General features: G+C 39.4%; 1 long non-coding RNA gene across 1 annotated transcript; it reads left to right on the top strand.

Moving 5' to 3' along the window:
- Positions 1-888: 888 nt before the first annotated feature.
- LOC143111586 (uncharacterized) lies at positions 889-2,550 on the top strand. Its single transcript, XR_012984553.1, has 3 exons — positions 889-1,246; positions 1,876-1,995; positions 2,322-2,550. It is a non-coding gene; the product is annotated as an uncharacterized LOC143111586 (long non-coding RNA).
- Positions 2,551-16,270: the final 13,720 nt, after the last annotated feature.

The following is a 16,270-nucleotide window of genomic DNA, read 5'->3' as shown; positions in this document are numbered from 1 at the left end:
AGCGCATGCGCAGTCATTCTAACAGTGGTGGGTAGAGTAGGCTACTGAAAATGTAAAATTAAATAAAGTACAATTACTCCCTTCAAAATTACCGAGTAAAGGTAAATATTCCCATCTGAGAAATCTACTCAAATAAAAGTAAAGAAGTACTTTGTTAATAAATTACTCAAGTTTTTTTTTTTTTACATTTTTGATGGCCCTTAATTTAAATGGATATAAAGTATCCTTTACTCCTGTTTGCTTTTCTCCTCGTCTGTAGGCTGCTCATACAGGCAACCATATTCTAACAGCCCAATTCAAGTATTTAATATAGGCCTACTTTAATATTATTACACACTTTTGTAGGCTTGTCCAATGTCCAAAATGAGCATGAAGCCTAGGCTACAGATTGAAAAGCAGTCATTCATCCTTTGGCTTGCAGATATAATGTAGCCCACTGGCAAAGCATATATTTACTGTCACCGAACAGGCTACCAAATGTGCAATCATGACCCTTTATCAACAGTACATGTCTTTCATTAAAGGAACACGCCACCCAAAATCAGTAGTGATATATGTTCTTACCGTAACTTTCACGAGTTGAGTCGTACCTCTCCCGCGTCGGTAGGTGCACTCAAACGCTCTGTCGCGCGGCGCGAATGTGTTAGCATGTTGCTATGCTAGCGGGCTCTGCCGTGGCCGTAGAGAGAGGCACATAGCAGTATTCAAACACCTCCACGTTTTACCTACTGAAATACAGTTGCACGAGTAGTTGATGAAAAATGTTAGGGCACACAACATGAAACGTGACGATTTTCCAAGCGAATAAACATGAGAACTACAATGTGTGGTGCAATAGCACTTGGGAGTACTTCGACCTAGCGTGGTAATATTATTAACACCTACACTGTAAAACCGAACAGTACAAGTAAAACAATGTTTTTGATTTGTAAACACTCAAAAATGAAAAAAAGTTAATAGTACTCTAATCGTCTGTGTTACTTGAACAAATTTGAACTTTTAAGTTGACAGCACTCATCCGCTTTAAGTAATTTGAAAAAATAGAAAGCGTGGGAAACTTCGCAAATTGTAGCAAATTTGTAGGCGGATCTTCTGCCATACGTGGACCTTGTGTACAGCACCAACGCCGAGTGACAAGCGACGCCGGCAACGGTCGACCACCAGATGACAAGAGACGAGAACAAGAGCAGTGAAAATAGACAACGAGAGAGGAGACGACGAGAAGAGAGAAAAACCGCAATTAAACGTAAGTGGAAAAGTGAGGTGCATGTTGACCCTAAAGCACGTCCTTTATCATATTGTATAAAAACCCGAATGTTTGAAAATATTGTCTTAGGCTACGTGACGTAACTTTATCCGGTTAGAACTAGCTAGCACTAGCAGCTAAGAATTTGGCTGCTGTATGCCAGCACTTGCTGGATCAGCCAGCGATCTAACTCAATTTGCCAATGTGAGTACTAAAAATATGAACTAATTAACCCCCGTTAGCACTATTTAACACAATAGCTTGGAAGTGCAAGCTTTGTGGTGCACTGCTTGATAACAGGGCACAGGTCCTGCAACATTATCGTTTACAGCATGTTAGCAATGTTTCCTCCATTAACGTTAGTCCACTGTCATGTTACTGACTGTCTGCACATTTAAGTCAGTAGCCTAAATTCATTTGACACGGTCACACACAGTTCATGCTCAGTCAGAATGTGTATTATTCGCATGTCAGCTGTGTAGTTGAAAACAACCATTTAATGTGCAAACTGTTCTCGGCCATTTAAGGATGCATTTAAAGTGGCATTTAAAGCGACATCATGAGATGGTGGATTGTCCTAATAGAGATTGTCAGTATGTTCAAATGTGTATTCGTCCTTCAATTCACAGATTCAGAAGTTGATGCAAACAACATTGGCATTGAGAAGGAAGGAGATCATATCAGACGTCCTTCCCCGCAGACATAGCCTATTGGTTCGGTGGTGGCCTGCAATCATGTTGGAATCCCAGGTAAGCATTTCTTTTGTACAAATACTTGGAATAGATTCATTTCATGTGTGGTTCTGACCAAATGTGTTTTAAATCTTTACACTTACCCCGCTATTTTGAGTTTTTGCTCGAAATTGCACACCGCCTACTAACAATGGCCCTGTTTCCACATACTAAGAGTGCTTGACCCCCTTTGAAAGCAGAGGTCTTGTAGATTACAACTCCTCCATGGACTTAAGATAAAAAGAATGCTTTGGTTTCAGAAGCTGTACTATCAAAGAAAGGTAATCCTATTGAATTGCATTTTGTAGTTATTAACTGGCTTGACTCCATGTTTTCTCATGCAGGGATCCTCAGATGTAAATATCCGACGTGCTGTGGCGCTCCGTGGCCTTCCTTTCTACCTCCATGAGGATGATGCCACTTTTCTAAAGACATGGGATGTAAGTAAGTATGTTTTCTATTGACATGACAGTTAAAGCGTAACTGTGGCATTAAGCGACCCATGGCCTGTTGTTTCGAGGTCAACGCATGCTATTAGAATGAAAAACAATGAGAAAATTGAGTATACAACATAAAGCAAATACTGGTCCAGCAGCTTAAATGGGTGGTTCAGGATTTTGGACATAGGACCTAATTTCCAAGTTAGCAAGTGTGTTATTTATCAGTGGAGACCGTTTTTAACACGTTTCACCCAGTCCTCGTCTATTCAGGCGTTATATTTATTTGCCTCGGTGTACTATGGAGTGGGTAAGACTGTTTTTAGTGGCAGGCTTACACATACTGTTGACTCGCGCCAGCCTAGCACCTGCGAACTCTGCAACTAGAAGGACTGGATGAAACGTGTTGAAAACGGTCTCCAACTTGTGTTTTTATCTTGGATCTTGGCACAAGGGATTATAACACCTAATCCTGTGTATTAATGTAATATCACACTTGGTAACTTGGAAATGAGGTCCTATGTCCACAATCCTGAACCACCCCTTTAAACTAACCTAACAAGGCATTTGAACTGAACTGAAACTAAAGCCAAATTCCCTGGTAGGTTATCAATAGCTGCTGGGCCACTACTCAGTCTATGTTGCACCAATTTTTTTAATTCTTTTAATTTTATTCTTACGAACAGCCGTGACCTCGAACAACAGGGCTATGTGTCGAATAACGCTGGAGTTACATTTCAAGCTTTTGTTTTTCTGTTTGTTTTTTCACCAAGAAACTCCAGGGAAGTTACTTAGTATTATTTCAAGTAATTATTTCAATAATGCAACTGCCCTGGAAAAGTTTGAAGATAAAATGTTAAACTTAATATGACATGGTATCACTTGACATGTAATGCCTATTAGATATTCAATTAACACACAATTGTTCTTTGTTCATTTCTTCAGGTCTCTCAATCAGAGTTCCCAGATATTGAGGACCTTACTGTTGAACTCATTCTGATCAGCACGAACAGTGCAAATGCATCCCTCTGCCCAAAGAAGACTCCTGTTGTTTTGGATTGAAATGATTGTTGAATTTCCTAGCATTGGTCAGGCATTTGTCATAAAGTATCTATCTATCTATCTATCTATCTAGATAGATAGTATCTATCTATCTATCTATCTATCTATCTATCTATCTATCTGTCTATCGATCTATCTATCTATCTAGTCTTTATGCCCTTGATCTAAACTGTGTTTATTTGAATTTAGCCTCCACTACAGCCCTGTTCTGAACTCCAACCTGTATTTGTTTCCATGGTTTACATGAAAATAAAAGATTAAGAAGAATTTCACTGGCCTCAACCTTTTTAATACCTTTTTAATAATTTTCTTTCAAGTCCTTAGTTGAAACTAATCAAAATTGACAAGTTTGTTCAACTTTCTGGAAATTAAAACTTTTAAGTTTTAAATTTAATTTAAAGAATTGGTTGAAGCAAAATGAAATATTTCAGGCTGACATCAATAAATCCAATTAAGCTATCTAAGCTTAATTTTATTAATTACCGTGAACTCATGTAGTTGATGTTTCTTTAACTTAAAAAAACCTTGTTGAACACACTCAAAATTTGCTAGTGAAGACTAATTAAAAAAGGTAAGTTTCTTTGACTTAGCAAAACCGAGTTACTATTACTTAAATTTTTTTGTGTAATCGGTTTCACCAATTTTTTTGAGTTCAATTAACTTGTCGGGTTTTACAGTGTAATTGTAGATCCTATCCACCACAGAGTTAAGAATCCATGCTGGATCGACCCTCAGCCTCTCCCTCCCCTCTGAGCGAGAGAGGCACACACACTAGAGATGCGCTGATGGGCTATTATTTCAACCATAACTGCATAGCAAAACTTATCATCCATCAGCCATCCATCAGCACTAAAGTTTGTTGACCAATTTTCAAAACTGCACCCGCCATCCGCTGGTTGTTTTAATGTAGGCTATGGGTGATGCAGCGCTACTGACGTGAGGCTAGAAAGCCCTTGCCTGTTCTAGAAAGACTGATCTAATGCAGCAAATATATTAAAAGGCAAAAGTCGTACATTGGCTAGGCCTATCCCCAGAATATCAGCAGCAAACTCAGTCTCTGTCGCGCAAAACAGTCTCCAAATAAAACGCACATCGGCCTGTTGCCTATTCTGCCAGCTTGTGACAATATATCGTCCAAAATGCTTGATTGCATTGCATTCTCCACATTTTTAGCTACATTTTCATGTAGGGGAGCGCGGGGCACAAAGTAACGCGGGGTTAAATGTAACACGGACTTTTTCCCTATTTGCAGGGGGTTGATCGAGGCATGCTATTGGTCAGTTAATCACATTACTATGAGACGGTGTTCCACAAATTTTCAGTCAGTATGGACGTGTTTCCACGTAGATCTGCAGCAAAACGCCTTTTGAAGACATCAACTTAAATGTCTAGGTGGTACTTGTCTTAACATTACTGAGTTGTGGGTGCAGCTCACTGACTCCAATCTTCTATCATCTTAATAACCGTCTTGTAGGCTAAAAATGAACACCGTTTTGAAACATGTAGCCAACTCATAGCAGGAGCTAGCTTATCTTATAACAAACGTGACCCAGCGGGGTTAGTTGTAACGCGCTGTTACAACTAAGCCACTCATACTGTACAATGATGTTGCAATACAAAAATATGCGCGTATTAGTGTTAGTTTAGTTAGTTTTTGTGATGTTTTGCATTTTGCCTCATGTGTTTTCAGGTTTGAGGGCTTTTCTTGGCAGGATTGACCTTGGTTAGACTCTTTGCTTCCATTGGCGCATATTTCTCCGTAGGCTATAGAAAATAAAGTCAATTTTCGACACACGTCTGTTGTTAGTTCATGACTTATGTATCATAAATAGTCAGATCCTATTCTATCATACACATTCAGATACATTTATTGAATTAATTTAATTAAAAACAGCCGTTGGGATGAGTGTTACAACTAACCCCGCATATGGGGCAGGTTGTAACATTTCACCTATCGCCACTCTCGGTGGAATTGTAAAAGAACAGTAGCTCCTACAAACAAACTTCCAGTGCATATGTGTAACAGAGATATGCATGTTGCTTGTTAAAAAGTATAACTAGTGAAACTCAAATGATTTTAGAATTATTTAGCCTTAACCAAAAAGTGTTACTTTGTGCCCCGCGCTCCCCTACCACATCAGCATTTTTGTTCAGTGAATCTTTTGTAAATTGCTTTACAATTACCGTCGGGCCCTTGTCAGCAGACTTCGGCTTGCCTCTTGCCATATTCACTCCTTGTCTTCCGATGTCATTTCTGAGTCATCTACAGATGTTCACCTCCCTGAATAGAACCAACTTCAACCTGTGTTATATCCTAGATGAGACTGCCTGGGTTATTTTGCTTAGATATTAGCCTATATATAAAACACATAATTGTAGCCTACCATTCAGGGAATAGGCATTTAAAAGAGAGACAGAGAGTGATATGACTAAGAAATGACATCGGGCGATGGCAGTGCGAGATGTTAAGAACGTAAGAGCTAAAACTTCTACAAACTCACTAACATCCACAGCGGAAAAAGAAGGTAAGAAAAATAGTCTGAAAACTTAGATGTGTAAGGCAAGCAAGCAAGTTTGGCGGTTGTTACCAGGGGCGTCACTAGACCTTATTCACTGGGGCACGTGCCTTAGTAAAAGTCTCTAGTGCCCCAGTAAAATTCTAGCGCTGCTCTCGCTGGAAACGGCATTCATGAGCGCATCTCCGTGCCTGCTTTAGTCATGACTCGAGCCTGTCACTTACCAGCCAATAAAAAACAAACAAGGAAAAAAAGAAAGGGGCCATAATAGCCAATCAGGAAATAGCACCTCTGTAGCTGGGTAAGATTGAACGCAACAACCAATGAAAATCGTTCACATGATTCTTCACTATGAGCGCAGAGTAAGTCGTCCCCTGTTTTAATGTTACAACAAATTCACAACTTGTTTGACAGAAAATATGACAAGTTGATCGATGTTAGAGAATGTTGCCCACATAATTAGCATCTGTTTTTCAATGCTTAGCGCCATATTTGTAGCCTAAATTTAGCAACAATTTACCAGCTTGTGCTCTTTCCCTGATACACACACTCACACCATGCGTAGGCTGCATGCACACAATTGCGGACAATTAATAATGATTTACGTATACTGTAGAGAGAGTCCTGTAAAAGTAGCCTATACTGTTTGTGAAGCTGTCCTACTGTAAAACTAAACATAGCCTTCTGATAAACTATTCAGAGATGGACATCAGAAAATTCTTCCTGAACAGAGGCAGAGGGAGAGGAACAGTGAGGAGAGATGAGGAGGACGAGGGAGGTATGATAATTGCCCACATTAACGGTAACATTAACATTTATGTTAAAGTGCCAGTGCTGTGATTTGATCAATGGTTTAATGGCAAACTTAAATAAGTTTGCTGCATTTGCAAATGTAGCCTATAATAATCTACACAGACTCTGGAAATTATCACCAAAAGTCAATATAAAGGCTTTAGTAGGCTATTTAAGCTACAAAGAACTGCAGTATTGCCAGGATGACTATAGGACCCTTGCCTGGGAGGGAAGTATATCTTAATTTTGACTAAAAAATAAGCTTTCCCTTGTGTTAGTAGGAAAGCCTATTAAATTCATGCAGTGAGTATAGGCCTACTTATTCCTATGTGTTAGGATGTTGCTGAATAGTGGTTCTTGCAACAATTGAGGGAGAGAGTGCTGGTCCTACAGTATGACAGTGACAATAATGATTTTGAAGCTTGTAGCCTACCAATAGGTTAGCCATTTATTTCATATTGCGCGCACATTTATTTATTTAATGTATTGGGAGTTGGGGGCCTGTGCCCCAGCAAAGCTCTAGGTCTAGAATCGCCCCTGGTTGTTACTAAAAATGTGAACATGCACGTTGCATTGTTGTGCGGTGGACTTTCAGAATGAATGGAGTCGGAGTTTCTTTAATATCGAGGCGTCATATTTGTCCGATGGCCTGCTAGGCTATAAAATGAATTGCGATGTCTGTCTGAAAAAGACGCGCTCGTGCAGTCAAAATGAATGGGAGTCTTCAGAACAGGCTTGTCAGTCAACCTGACATAACAGTGTGTAAAGTAGCCTATGTGAATGACTTGTTATTTTATCAAGGATTTCTTTCTTTTTGCAAAAAATAAAGTAGCCTACAATAGGCATTAATTAGGCCAGGAGCATGCTGAAATTATGTGGCAAATTGCGTTTTTTATTACAATGATAAAATTGTAAAAGGACGTGACCGAAGCTGAGGCAAGCCAGGCAAGGCCTATAGGCCCGACGGTAATTGTAAAGCAATTTACAAAAGATTCACTGAACAAAAATGCTGATGTGGTACATGAAAATGTAGCTAAAAATGTGGAGAATGCAATGCAATCAAGCATTTTGGACGATATATTGTCACAAGCTGGCAGAATAGGCAACAGGCCGATGTGCGTTTTATTTGGAGACTGTTGACAGAGACTGAGTTTGCTGCTGATATTCTGGGGATAGGCCTAGCCAATGTACGACTTTTGCCTTTTAATATATTTGCTGCATTAGATCAGTCTTTCTAGAACAGGCAAGGGCTTTCTAGCCTCACGTCAGCAGCGCTGCATCACCCATATAGCCTACATTAAAACAACCAGCGGATGGCGGGTGCAGTTTTGAAAATTGGTCAACAAACTTTAGTGCTGATGGATGGCTGATGGATGATAAGTTTTGCTATGCAGTTATGGTTGAAATAATAGCCCATCAGCGCATCTCTAGTGTGTGTGCCTCTCTCGCTCAGAGGGGAGGGAGAGGCTGAGGGTCGATCCAGCATGGATTCTAAACTCTGTGGTGGATAGGATCTACAATTAGGTGTTAATAATATTACCACGCTAGGTCGAAGTACTCCCAAGTGCTATTGCGCCACACATTGTAGTTCTCATGTTTATTCGCTTGGAAAATCGTCACGTTTCATGTTGTGTGCCCTAACATTTTTCATCAACTACTCGTGCAACTGTATTTCAGTAGGTAAAACGTGGAGGTGTTTGAATACTGCTATGTGCCTCTCTCTACGGCCACGGCAGAGCCCGCTAGCATAGCAACATGCTAACACATTCGCGCTGCGCGACAGAGCGTTTGAGTGCACCTACCGACGCGGGAGAGGTACGACTCAACTCGTGAAAGTTACGGTAAGAACATATATCACTACTGATTTTGGGTGGCGTGTTCCTTTAAAGAGTATAACTAAAAATGCCATTATCAAGGTGATTATCTATGTAGCCTAAATACTTCGTATGGGAAGCGAACCTGTGAACACGCAATTCCTTTCCTATGCCTTCTCGCTACGCGTTACACTATCACAGAACGTAATTGATGCAGAGTAGCAAGATTCCTAGAACCACACGCATGTCAAGTTAAAACATTTTAAGTCGCATAATTTTCATAAATATATATTCTTTAATATATTCTGGTGCCCAGCCATTTATGGCTTATATATGTTAGAAGTAATATTTTGAAGTCAATGCGACTTTTAACAGGCAGCCAGTGTAGAGATGCTAGGATAGGGGAAATATGTTCATATTTTTTAGTCCTAGTGAGTGTGCGAGCAGTTGCATTTTGTTTAATAAGCTGTAAGCTCTTTAGACAGGTATTATTGCAGCCAGCATATAGAGCATTGCAATAGTCTATCCTTGAGGTGACAAATTTCTCGGAGTCTGGTAAGGATAAGGACTTCCTTATCTTTGAAATGTTCCTTAAATGGTAAAATGAAGTTTTGCTAATCTGTATTATGTGATTATTTAGTGATAGGTCCTGGTCGATTATAACTCCTAGGTTTTTAACACCTGTGGATGAGAAGTGGAAGATCACTATAGCCTGTGATGAGGATATGATATCCCTCATCTTTTTAGGACCTAAAACCATGACTTCTGTTTTATCTGAGTTCAAAAGCAGGAAATTGTTTGTCATCCATGTCTTTATGTCTCTTATACATGTGTCAAGTTTGGCCAGTGGTTAATTCATCAGGTTTTATAGAAAGGTATAGTTGTGTATCATATATCCATTATCAGCAGCAATGAGAAGGTCATTAAAAACTTTAACTAGGCTGATTCAGTACTGTGGTGAGCTCTGAAGCCAGACTGATATAATTCTTGGATTTTGTTCATATGTAAGAAGGCACTAATTTGTTTGGACACTATTTTTTCTAGTATTTTTGACATGAAGGCCCCTATTTTGCACACTGGCGCATGACGTAAAACTCGTTTTCCACCCGGTGCAAAGTTTATTTTCTTATTTTGCATGTCTATTTTTTAAACAATGCACCCAGGGGTGTGGTAATTAACAACCTAGGGAGTGGCCTAGTGCATTGTTGCTAGGTTACGGGACGCTGGTGAGACACGCCGCTCCGCCTGGCATCATGTTTTTGTTTGTTTGAAGACACAGCTGTGCGCAGTTTTCACGCGGGTCATCATTGCCCTTGGACATTTTCAGCCAGTTGGAAATTGGACTAATTTAACATAATTCCCCCCCCCCCCCCTTTTTAAATGTATTTTCTTTCTTTTTTTTTACTTTTTATTTGTTATGTTGTCTGTCTTGTATGTATTGGTGACACGGGTACGCTGGCGACTACACCGCTCCGTCCGGCATCTTTTGTCCTGTGTTTGTTATTTTTTAAATGTATTTGTCATGTCTTGGTGTCACGGGTACGCTGGCGACTACGCCGCTCCGTCCGACATCTTTATTTTTTAAGCGACCTTGGGTGTCTTGAAAGGTGCTTTATAAATAAAATGTATTATTATTATTATTTATTATTATTGTCTAAAAATCGCTATTGTACACCACCTAAAACGCATTACGCCACCAGTGTTGGGCAAGTTACTTCAAAATCGGAATGTACTATGCATTACTTATTACTGTCATTTCAAAGTAATTTGTTACATTATAATATTACTGTCTCTGAATTGTAAGGCATTACACTACTATTGCATTACTTTTAAGTTACTTTCACCAAAATATCTAGAAATATGGATTTGCCATTCTAAATGCAGTTTATTACACTCAATGCAGCTTGCTCTTCCAATGGAGGGAGATGTGGTATAGCATAATAACTGAGCTAGGCTTAAGGCAACAGTAGAATGCAATAGGCGCAGTGCTCATAATGCAATACAAGGAACAATCATAGTCAGAATTTTGTTAAAAACCGACAAAAGGTCAAAGTCTGGTAAATTGTGATAGAAATACTGTAACTTTAAGGCCTAGGCCTACTCATTAAAATCAATAGAGAGCCTACTATATTGTAAATCAAAGCTTAAAGGAACCGTATGTAAGATTGTGGCCAAAACGGGTACTACAATCACTTTCAAATTACTGTAGAGCGGTGTATCCCCTTCCCCTCCCCTCTGACTGGCAGAGTTGGCAACCGGATGACGAAACACTACTGACTTTGTGATTAGTAGATAGGTGGAGGGTGGCGCATTAGGCCAAAACACAACATGACAACATCAACATCAGTTGAGGGCTGCAACTTCACTTTTTAAATGACAATATCCTGGCCAGACTACTGTTGTCAGTGATATAAGTATTTGAAATGAACATGATTTCTTAATGTCTAGTGACATATCAGGGCAATTTTATGATTAATTGAAATAATTTTTTTACATACGGTTCCTTTAATAAAGACATGTCAAGATGGTGGCCTGCTGGCCATTTCGGTGCCCTAAGTGAGTGGCTTTGAGTGAGTGACATTTAAATGATAACTTAAACACCTAAAGTAAAATAAAAGGCCTATTATTTACAGACCATTACTGTGTATTTTTAAACATTAATTTCTGAAGAAATGCTGTTTTACTTATAAATGGTGCACTGTCACTTTAAGAGCATTGATCTTTACGTTGTCATAATGCCCTTTTGCTAGCTCTTGTTTACAAGCCTTATTTGTTTGAGTTACATTGATAGCACAATATTAACAATAATATGCACAATGTTAAGTTGTTTTAAGCAACCTTCATTGCTTTGGAAATGGAAGTATATGACATGTTGCTTCACATTTCGTGAATACAAATAAATGCCTAAATGCTTGGAAAACGAATGATTGAAGACCCACCAATTCTAGTACTACGTGGTGATTGAGAGAACCCAAAAGGTATCAAACTTGCATGTAACATCGTGTTAGTGCATTTTGACATTGTAAACGTTATTGATGAAGAGTGAAACGCAGTTTGCAGTAAAGCTACTATTCATTGGTTACATTTGGGTGCCCCCTCTGTCCTTTGGTGCCCAACGCAAAGTGCGTGATGCGCGTGGTGGGAGCGGTGGCACTGCCAGGCTACACAATCTTTTTCTGCATTTCTATCCCTTTATTCTCTTCGATTCAAGTTCACAGCACAAAGCTGGCATGCACAACAGCATAGTTTGTGTTTTATCAAGAATCAAAAAGATTAGCGTGGCACTACTTTAGATGTTTCATTAATTTACTTGTGCTATTTCGCGAGCTGAGAGATCTTTCGGTTTCGCACACAAAGTGCACTAACTATTATGTTCTTCATAGCCTTGTCTCTGACAAGCTGAAAATAATGAGCGTAGGCTTATGTCCATCCAGCAAATAGAGTCCGCCTGCGAGTCTGCTGCAGCCACAGTCATATTCAACCAGTATCAGGAGATAACGTTCTACTATTTTGCGCGGATTTTTTCTCCTCTGTTGTTCTCCCGTGGTGTTTGCGAATATGTATCAAAACAAAACAAGCACCTAATTTTGGGTTAAACTGCATTGTAACGCGCGTTACTGAAGTTTGTACCGAGTAAATATTACCCAAATTTTTTTTTGTAATGCCTTACATTACCGCGTTACTGCAAACAGCAATATATTACAGTAATTACATTACTTTTGTAACGCATTACTCCCAACACTGTACGCCACTGACCAAGAGAAACCGTTAGAAGTCCTCAAGGTTCTCAACCTTTTTTCAGTGATGTACCCCCTGTGAAATATTTTTTCAGCCAAGTACCCCCTAACCAGCGCAAAGCATTTTTAGTTGAGAAAAAAAGACTTAAAACAGAGCACTGTGCCATCAGTGTCTAATTTATTAAACTTTGGAACTAATAAACACATACACATACAACTTATATTTTCCTGAAATATGTATTAAATAATTGTTTTTTAAGTATTTTGGCATGGATTCTACTTTTTAAATATATGTATATTTTAACCCTTAGTTTTTTGGGGGCATTTTCACTACCTTTATTCATAAGGATTTATTCTGGTCATTGTTAGTGCCACACACACATATTATATATTGTTTTTTTCCGGCAGAGTCTAGCTATCCAGATCTGCTAGATCATTTCATGTATTAGTACTAGCATTGATTTTATTTTGATTTTTAAAGAATTAAATTATAAAAAATCTTATATTTTGACATGTATCTCACCACAGCAAGCTCATAGCTCATACATGCATTTAATGTGTGTGTAGGGCAGACTGTCCTGAATCTGGCAGTATCATTGCCACGGTGGAGGGATTCTCTGGGGCTGAGCAATTTACAGACATGATGTGGTATGCGCCTTACAGAGCTATATGAAGTTATTGGGGGCCAAGCAGCGAAGCTGCGAGGCAACCCATAGTGATTCTATGTGTTCTTATTATTATTATAACGAAACACTCATTTGCCATTGAACCATAATGTTTCCCATAAAGTTGGGAAATTTGGCACATTGATTCGGTATAGTCATATGATTAATTTCACTAAGTTTCATGTCAAGTGCTCTAGCGCCCCCAATGTGTCAGATTTTGCATTACATCTATGTGCTAAAAGTTTCAACCATGCAAATTGAGGTAGACTTGGAATCCTTGGATGAGGCCGAACTCAACGCACCCCATGACGTCAATTTCCGCCATGTTGGATCTTCCGCCATATTGTATTTCATCAAAAACACTTAAAAGACAAAGTTCAAAAGTTCAAAGTTTGTCCGATTTTCACGAAACTTGACGCAGATGATTTTTAGACCATGTCTCACAAATGCATTGCTTTTTGGAGCCATATTCAAAATCGCCCGTCGTGACCAATCAAGTTTGGCAGCGAAGCCGCCAAACAGGAAGTGAAGTGATCTCAGCAAGGCTTTCGCGTATCAACACCAAACTCAGTACATGGTCTCAGGACCAATAAGGAGGAGGCTCAATAAATTTGATGACTTTTGACCTATAGGTGGCGCTATAATTAGCAAAATTAGGTTTTAGCCTGTAACGGGTAATGCGTTTGGAAGTAAAACATATTAGTGATATCTGTGAATACCTTGAGAGGTCCTTAGGCCGACACATGCCAACATGTGACGTCAACATAATTGATCGGATCGCCATATTGGATTTCATCAAAAACACTTAAAAGTTTTCACAGGTCACAAATTTCATCCAATTTTCTTGAATCTTGGCACAGATGATCTTCAGACCATGTCTCATAATTGCATTGCCTTTGACACCCAAAACTGGTCGCCATTCACAACCAATCAAAATTGGCGGCAAAGCTGCCAAACAGCAAGTGAACTCAGATCTCGGCAAGGCTTTCACATATCAAAACCAAACTCACTACATGGGCTCAGGACCCAATTAGGAGGAGGCTCAATAAATTTGATGACTTTTGACCCACAGGTGGCGCTATAATTAACCAAACTACGTTTTGGCCTGTATGGGGTGATGTGTTTGAAATTAAAACATATTAGTGATCTCTGTTAATACATTGGGAGGTCCTTAGGCTGACACATATCAACTTTTGACATTAACATAATTGATTGGACCGCCATATTGGATTTCATCAAAAACACTTCAAAGTTTTCACAGGTCACAAATTTCATCCAATTTTCACGAAACTTGGAACAGATGATCTTCAGACGATGCCTCACAAACGCATTGCTTTTTGGACCTTTATTCAAAACAGGTCAGCCGTGACGACCAATCGAAATTGGCGGCGAAGCCTCCAAACAGGAAGTGAACTGTTATCTCAGCCAAGCTTTCACGTATCAAAACCAAACTTGCATGGGCTCAGGACCCAATAAGGAGGAGGCTCAATACATTTGGTGACTTTTGACCTATAGGTGGCGCTATAATTAGCAAAATTAGGTTTTAGCCTGTAACGGGTCATGTGTTTGGAATTAAAACATATTAGTGATATCTGTGAATACCTTGAGAGGTCCATAGGCCGACACATGCCCACATGTGACGTCAACATAATTGATCTGGGGCCGTATTCACAAAGAATTTTAAGGCTAAAAGTAGCTCATACCTGGCGAATTTAGGAGCAACTCCTAAAAATAATGGGCGTGTCACTCCTAACTTTAGGACTCCTAATTTTTTTCACTAAAAGTAATTCTAAAAGCATTTTAGACCTAAAAGTAGCACCTTAGTCTGGGACAGCTTAAAAGAAGTCGAGAGGACTCCTAACTCCCTAAGACCTATTCAAAAACAGCTTTTTGTGGCATTTCGCATCGCGATGTTTTGAAATCCTATGCGGCTACAGGAGCTTCCAATCGCGAGGGAACAATTTTGCATGTAGGCATAACTAAGGGATGCAATAACGCCACCAACAACCAAAACTACTCATTCTCAACATGTAAATACGTCTCATTGTGAATCAAATTAAAATGTTCTCCTCTTTGCAAACGTAGGCATAGGCATATGGTGACAGATTAATTTAATAATGTTGCAAAGATACTGCATCTATCCATATGTTTCATTAGGATGCAACTACTAGGCTATTTGTTTCGCCTACTCTTTATTAATTTACGCTAGGCCTTTTTATTCAGTTATTCATCATCTTCCGTCCTTCGCACTACTTGTGTATAGCACACGCATTCTCAGACCTGTCACCTGTCACTCATCATCGTAAGGGAGGTGTTTGGAATCATTCCCGCGTTACAATCATCAGCCAATCAAGGTGGCCACTTCAGTCAAGCTCGTGCATGAGTAATGACATCAACCATAGCAACGAAGACTCACTCTTAGTTTAGGAGTTGTCATTTTTCCTTACTAAGAGTAGGTCTGAAAGGCTTTGTGAATAACTTTTAAGAGAAAACTCCTAGCTAAAATCTTTTAGTGCGATTTAGGAGTACTCCTAGTGGTAAGATAAAAGGCTTTGTGAATACGGCCCCTGACCGCCATATTGTATTTCATCAAAAACACTTAAAAGGCATCAAAGGTCATAAAGTTTTTCCGATTTTCACGAAACATGGCAGAGATGATCTTTAGACCATGACTCACAAATGCATTGCTTTTTGGAGCCATATTAAAAAAAAATTGCCCGTGACGACCAATCAAGTTTGGTGGCTTTAAACAGGAAGTGAAGTGATCTCAGCAAGGCTTTCGCGTATCAAAACCAAACTCATTACATGGGGTCAGGACCCAATAAGGAGGAGGCTCAATAAATCTGAAGACTAGAGACCTATAGGTGGCGCTATAATAAGCAAAATTACGTTTTGGCCTGTAACGGGTGATGTGTTTGGAGTTAAAATGTACTAGTGGTGTCTGTTAATACTGTCGGAGGTCCTAAGTCCGACAGATGTGAATTTGTGGTGTCAACATAATTGATCCGGCTGCCATATTGGATTTAATCAAAAATACCTAAAAGTTTTCACAGATCACAAAGTTTGTCCGATTTTCACGAAACTTGATGCAGATCATCGTCAGACCATGACTCATAAACGTATTGCTTTTTGGAGCCATATTCAAAATCTGTCGGCCGTCACGACCAATCAACAATCAATGTCCTTGGTATCAAATGATAGCTCTGTGTCTCCTCTTTCATCTGACATGCGTGGCATATCTATCCGATCACAGGTCCGCGAGTAATTCAA

Source organism: Alosa pseudoharengus, unplaced genomic scaffold, assembly GCF_046254945.1.
Source record: "Alosa pseudoharengus isolate Yale_2024_CS ecotype anadromous, Long Island Sound unplaced genomic scaffold, YU_APseudo_1.1 YU_APseudo_1.1_scf_8, whole genome shotgun sequence".
NCBI classification, from domain to species: Eukaryota; Metazoa; Chordata; class Actinopteri; order Clupeiformes; family Clupeidae; genus Alosa; species Alosa pseudoharengus.
Note: the sequence above shows the minus strand (reverse complement) of the source record. Positions and strands in the feature narration are given on the sequence as shown.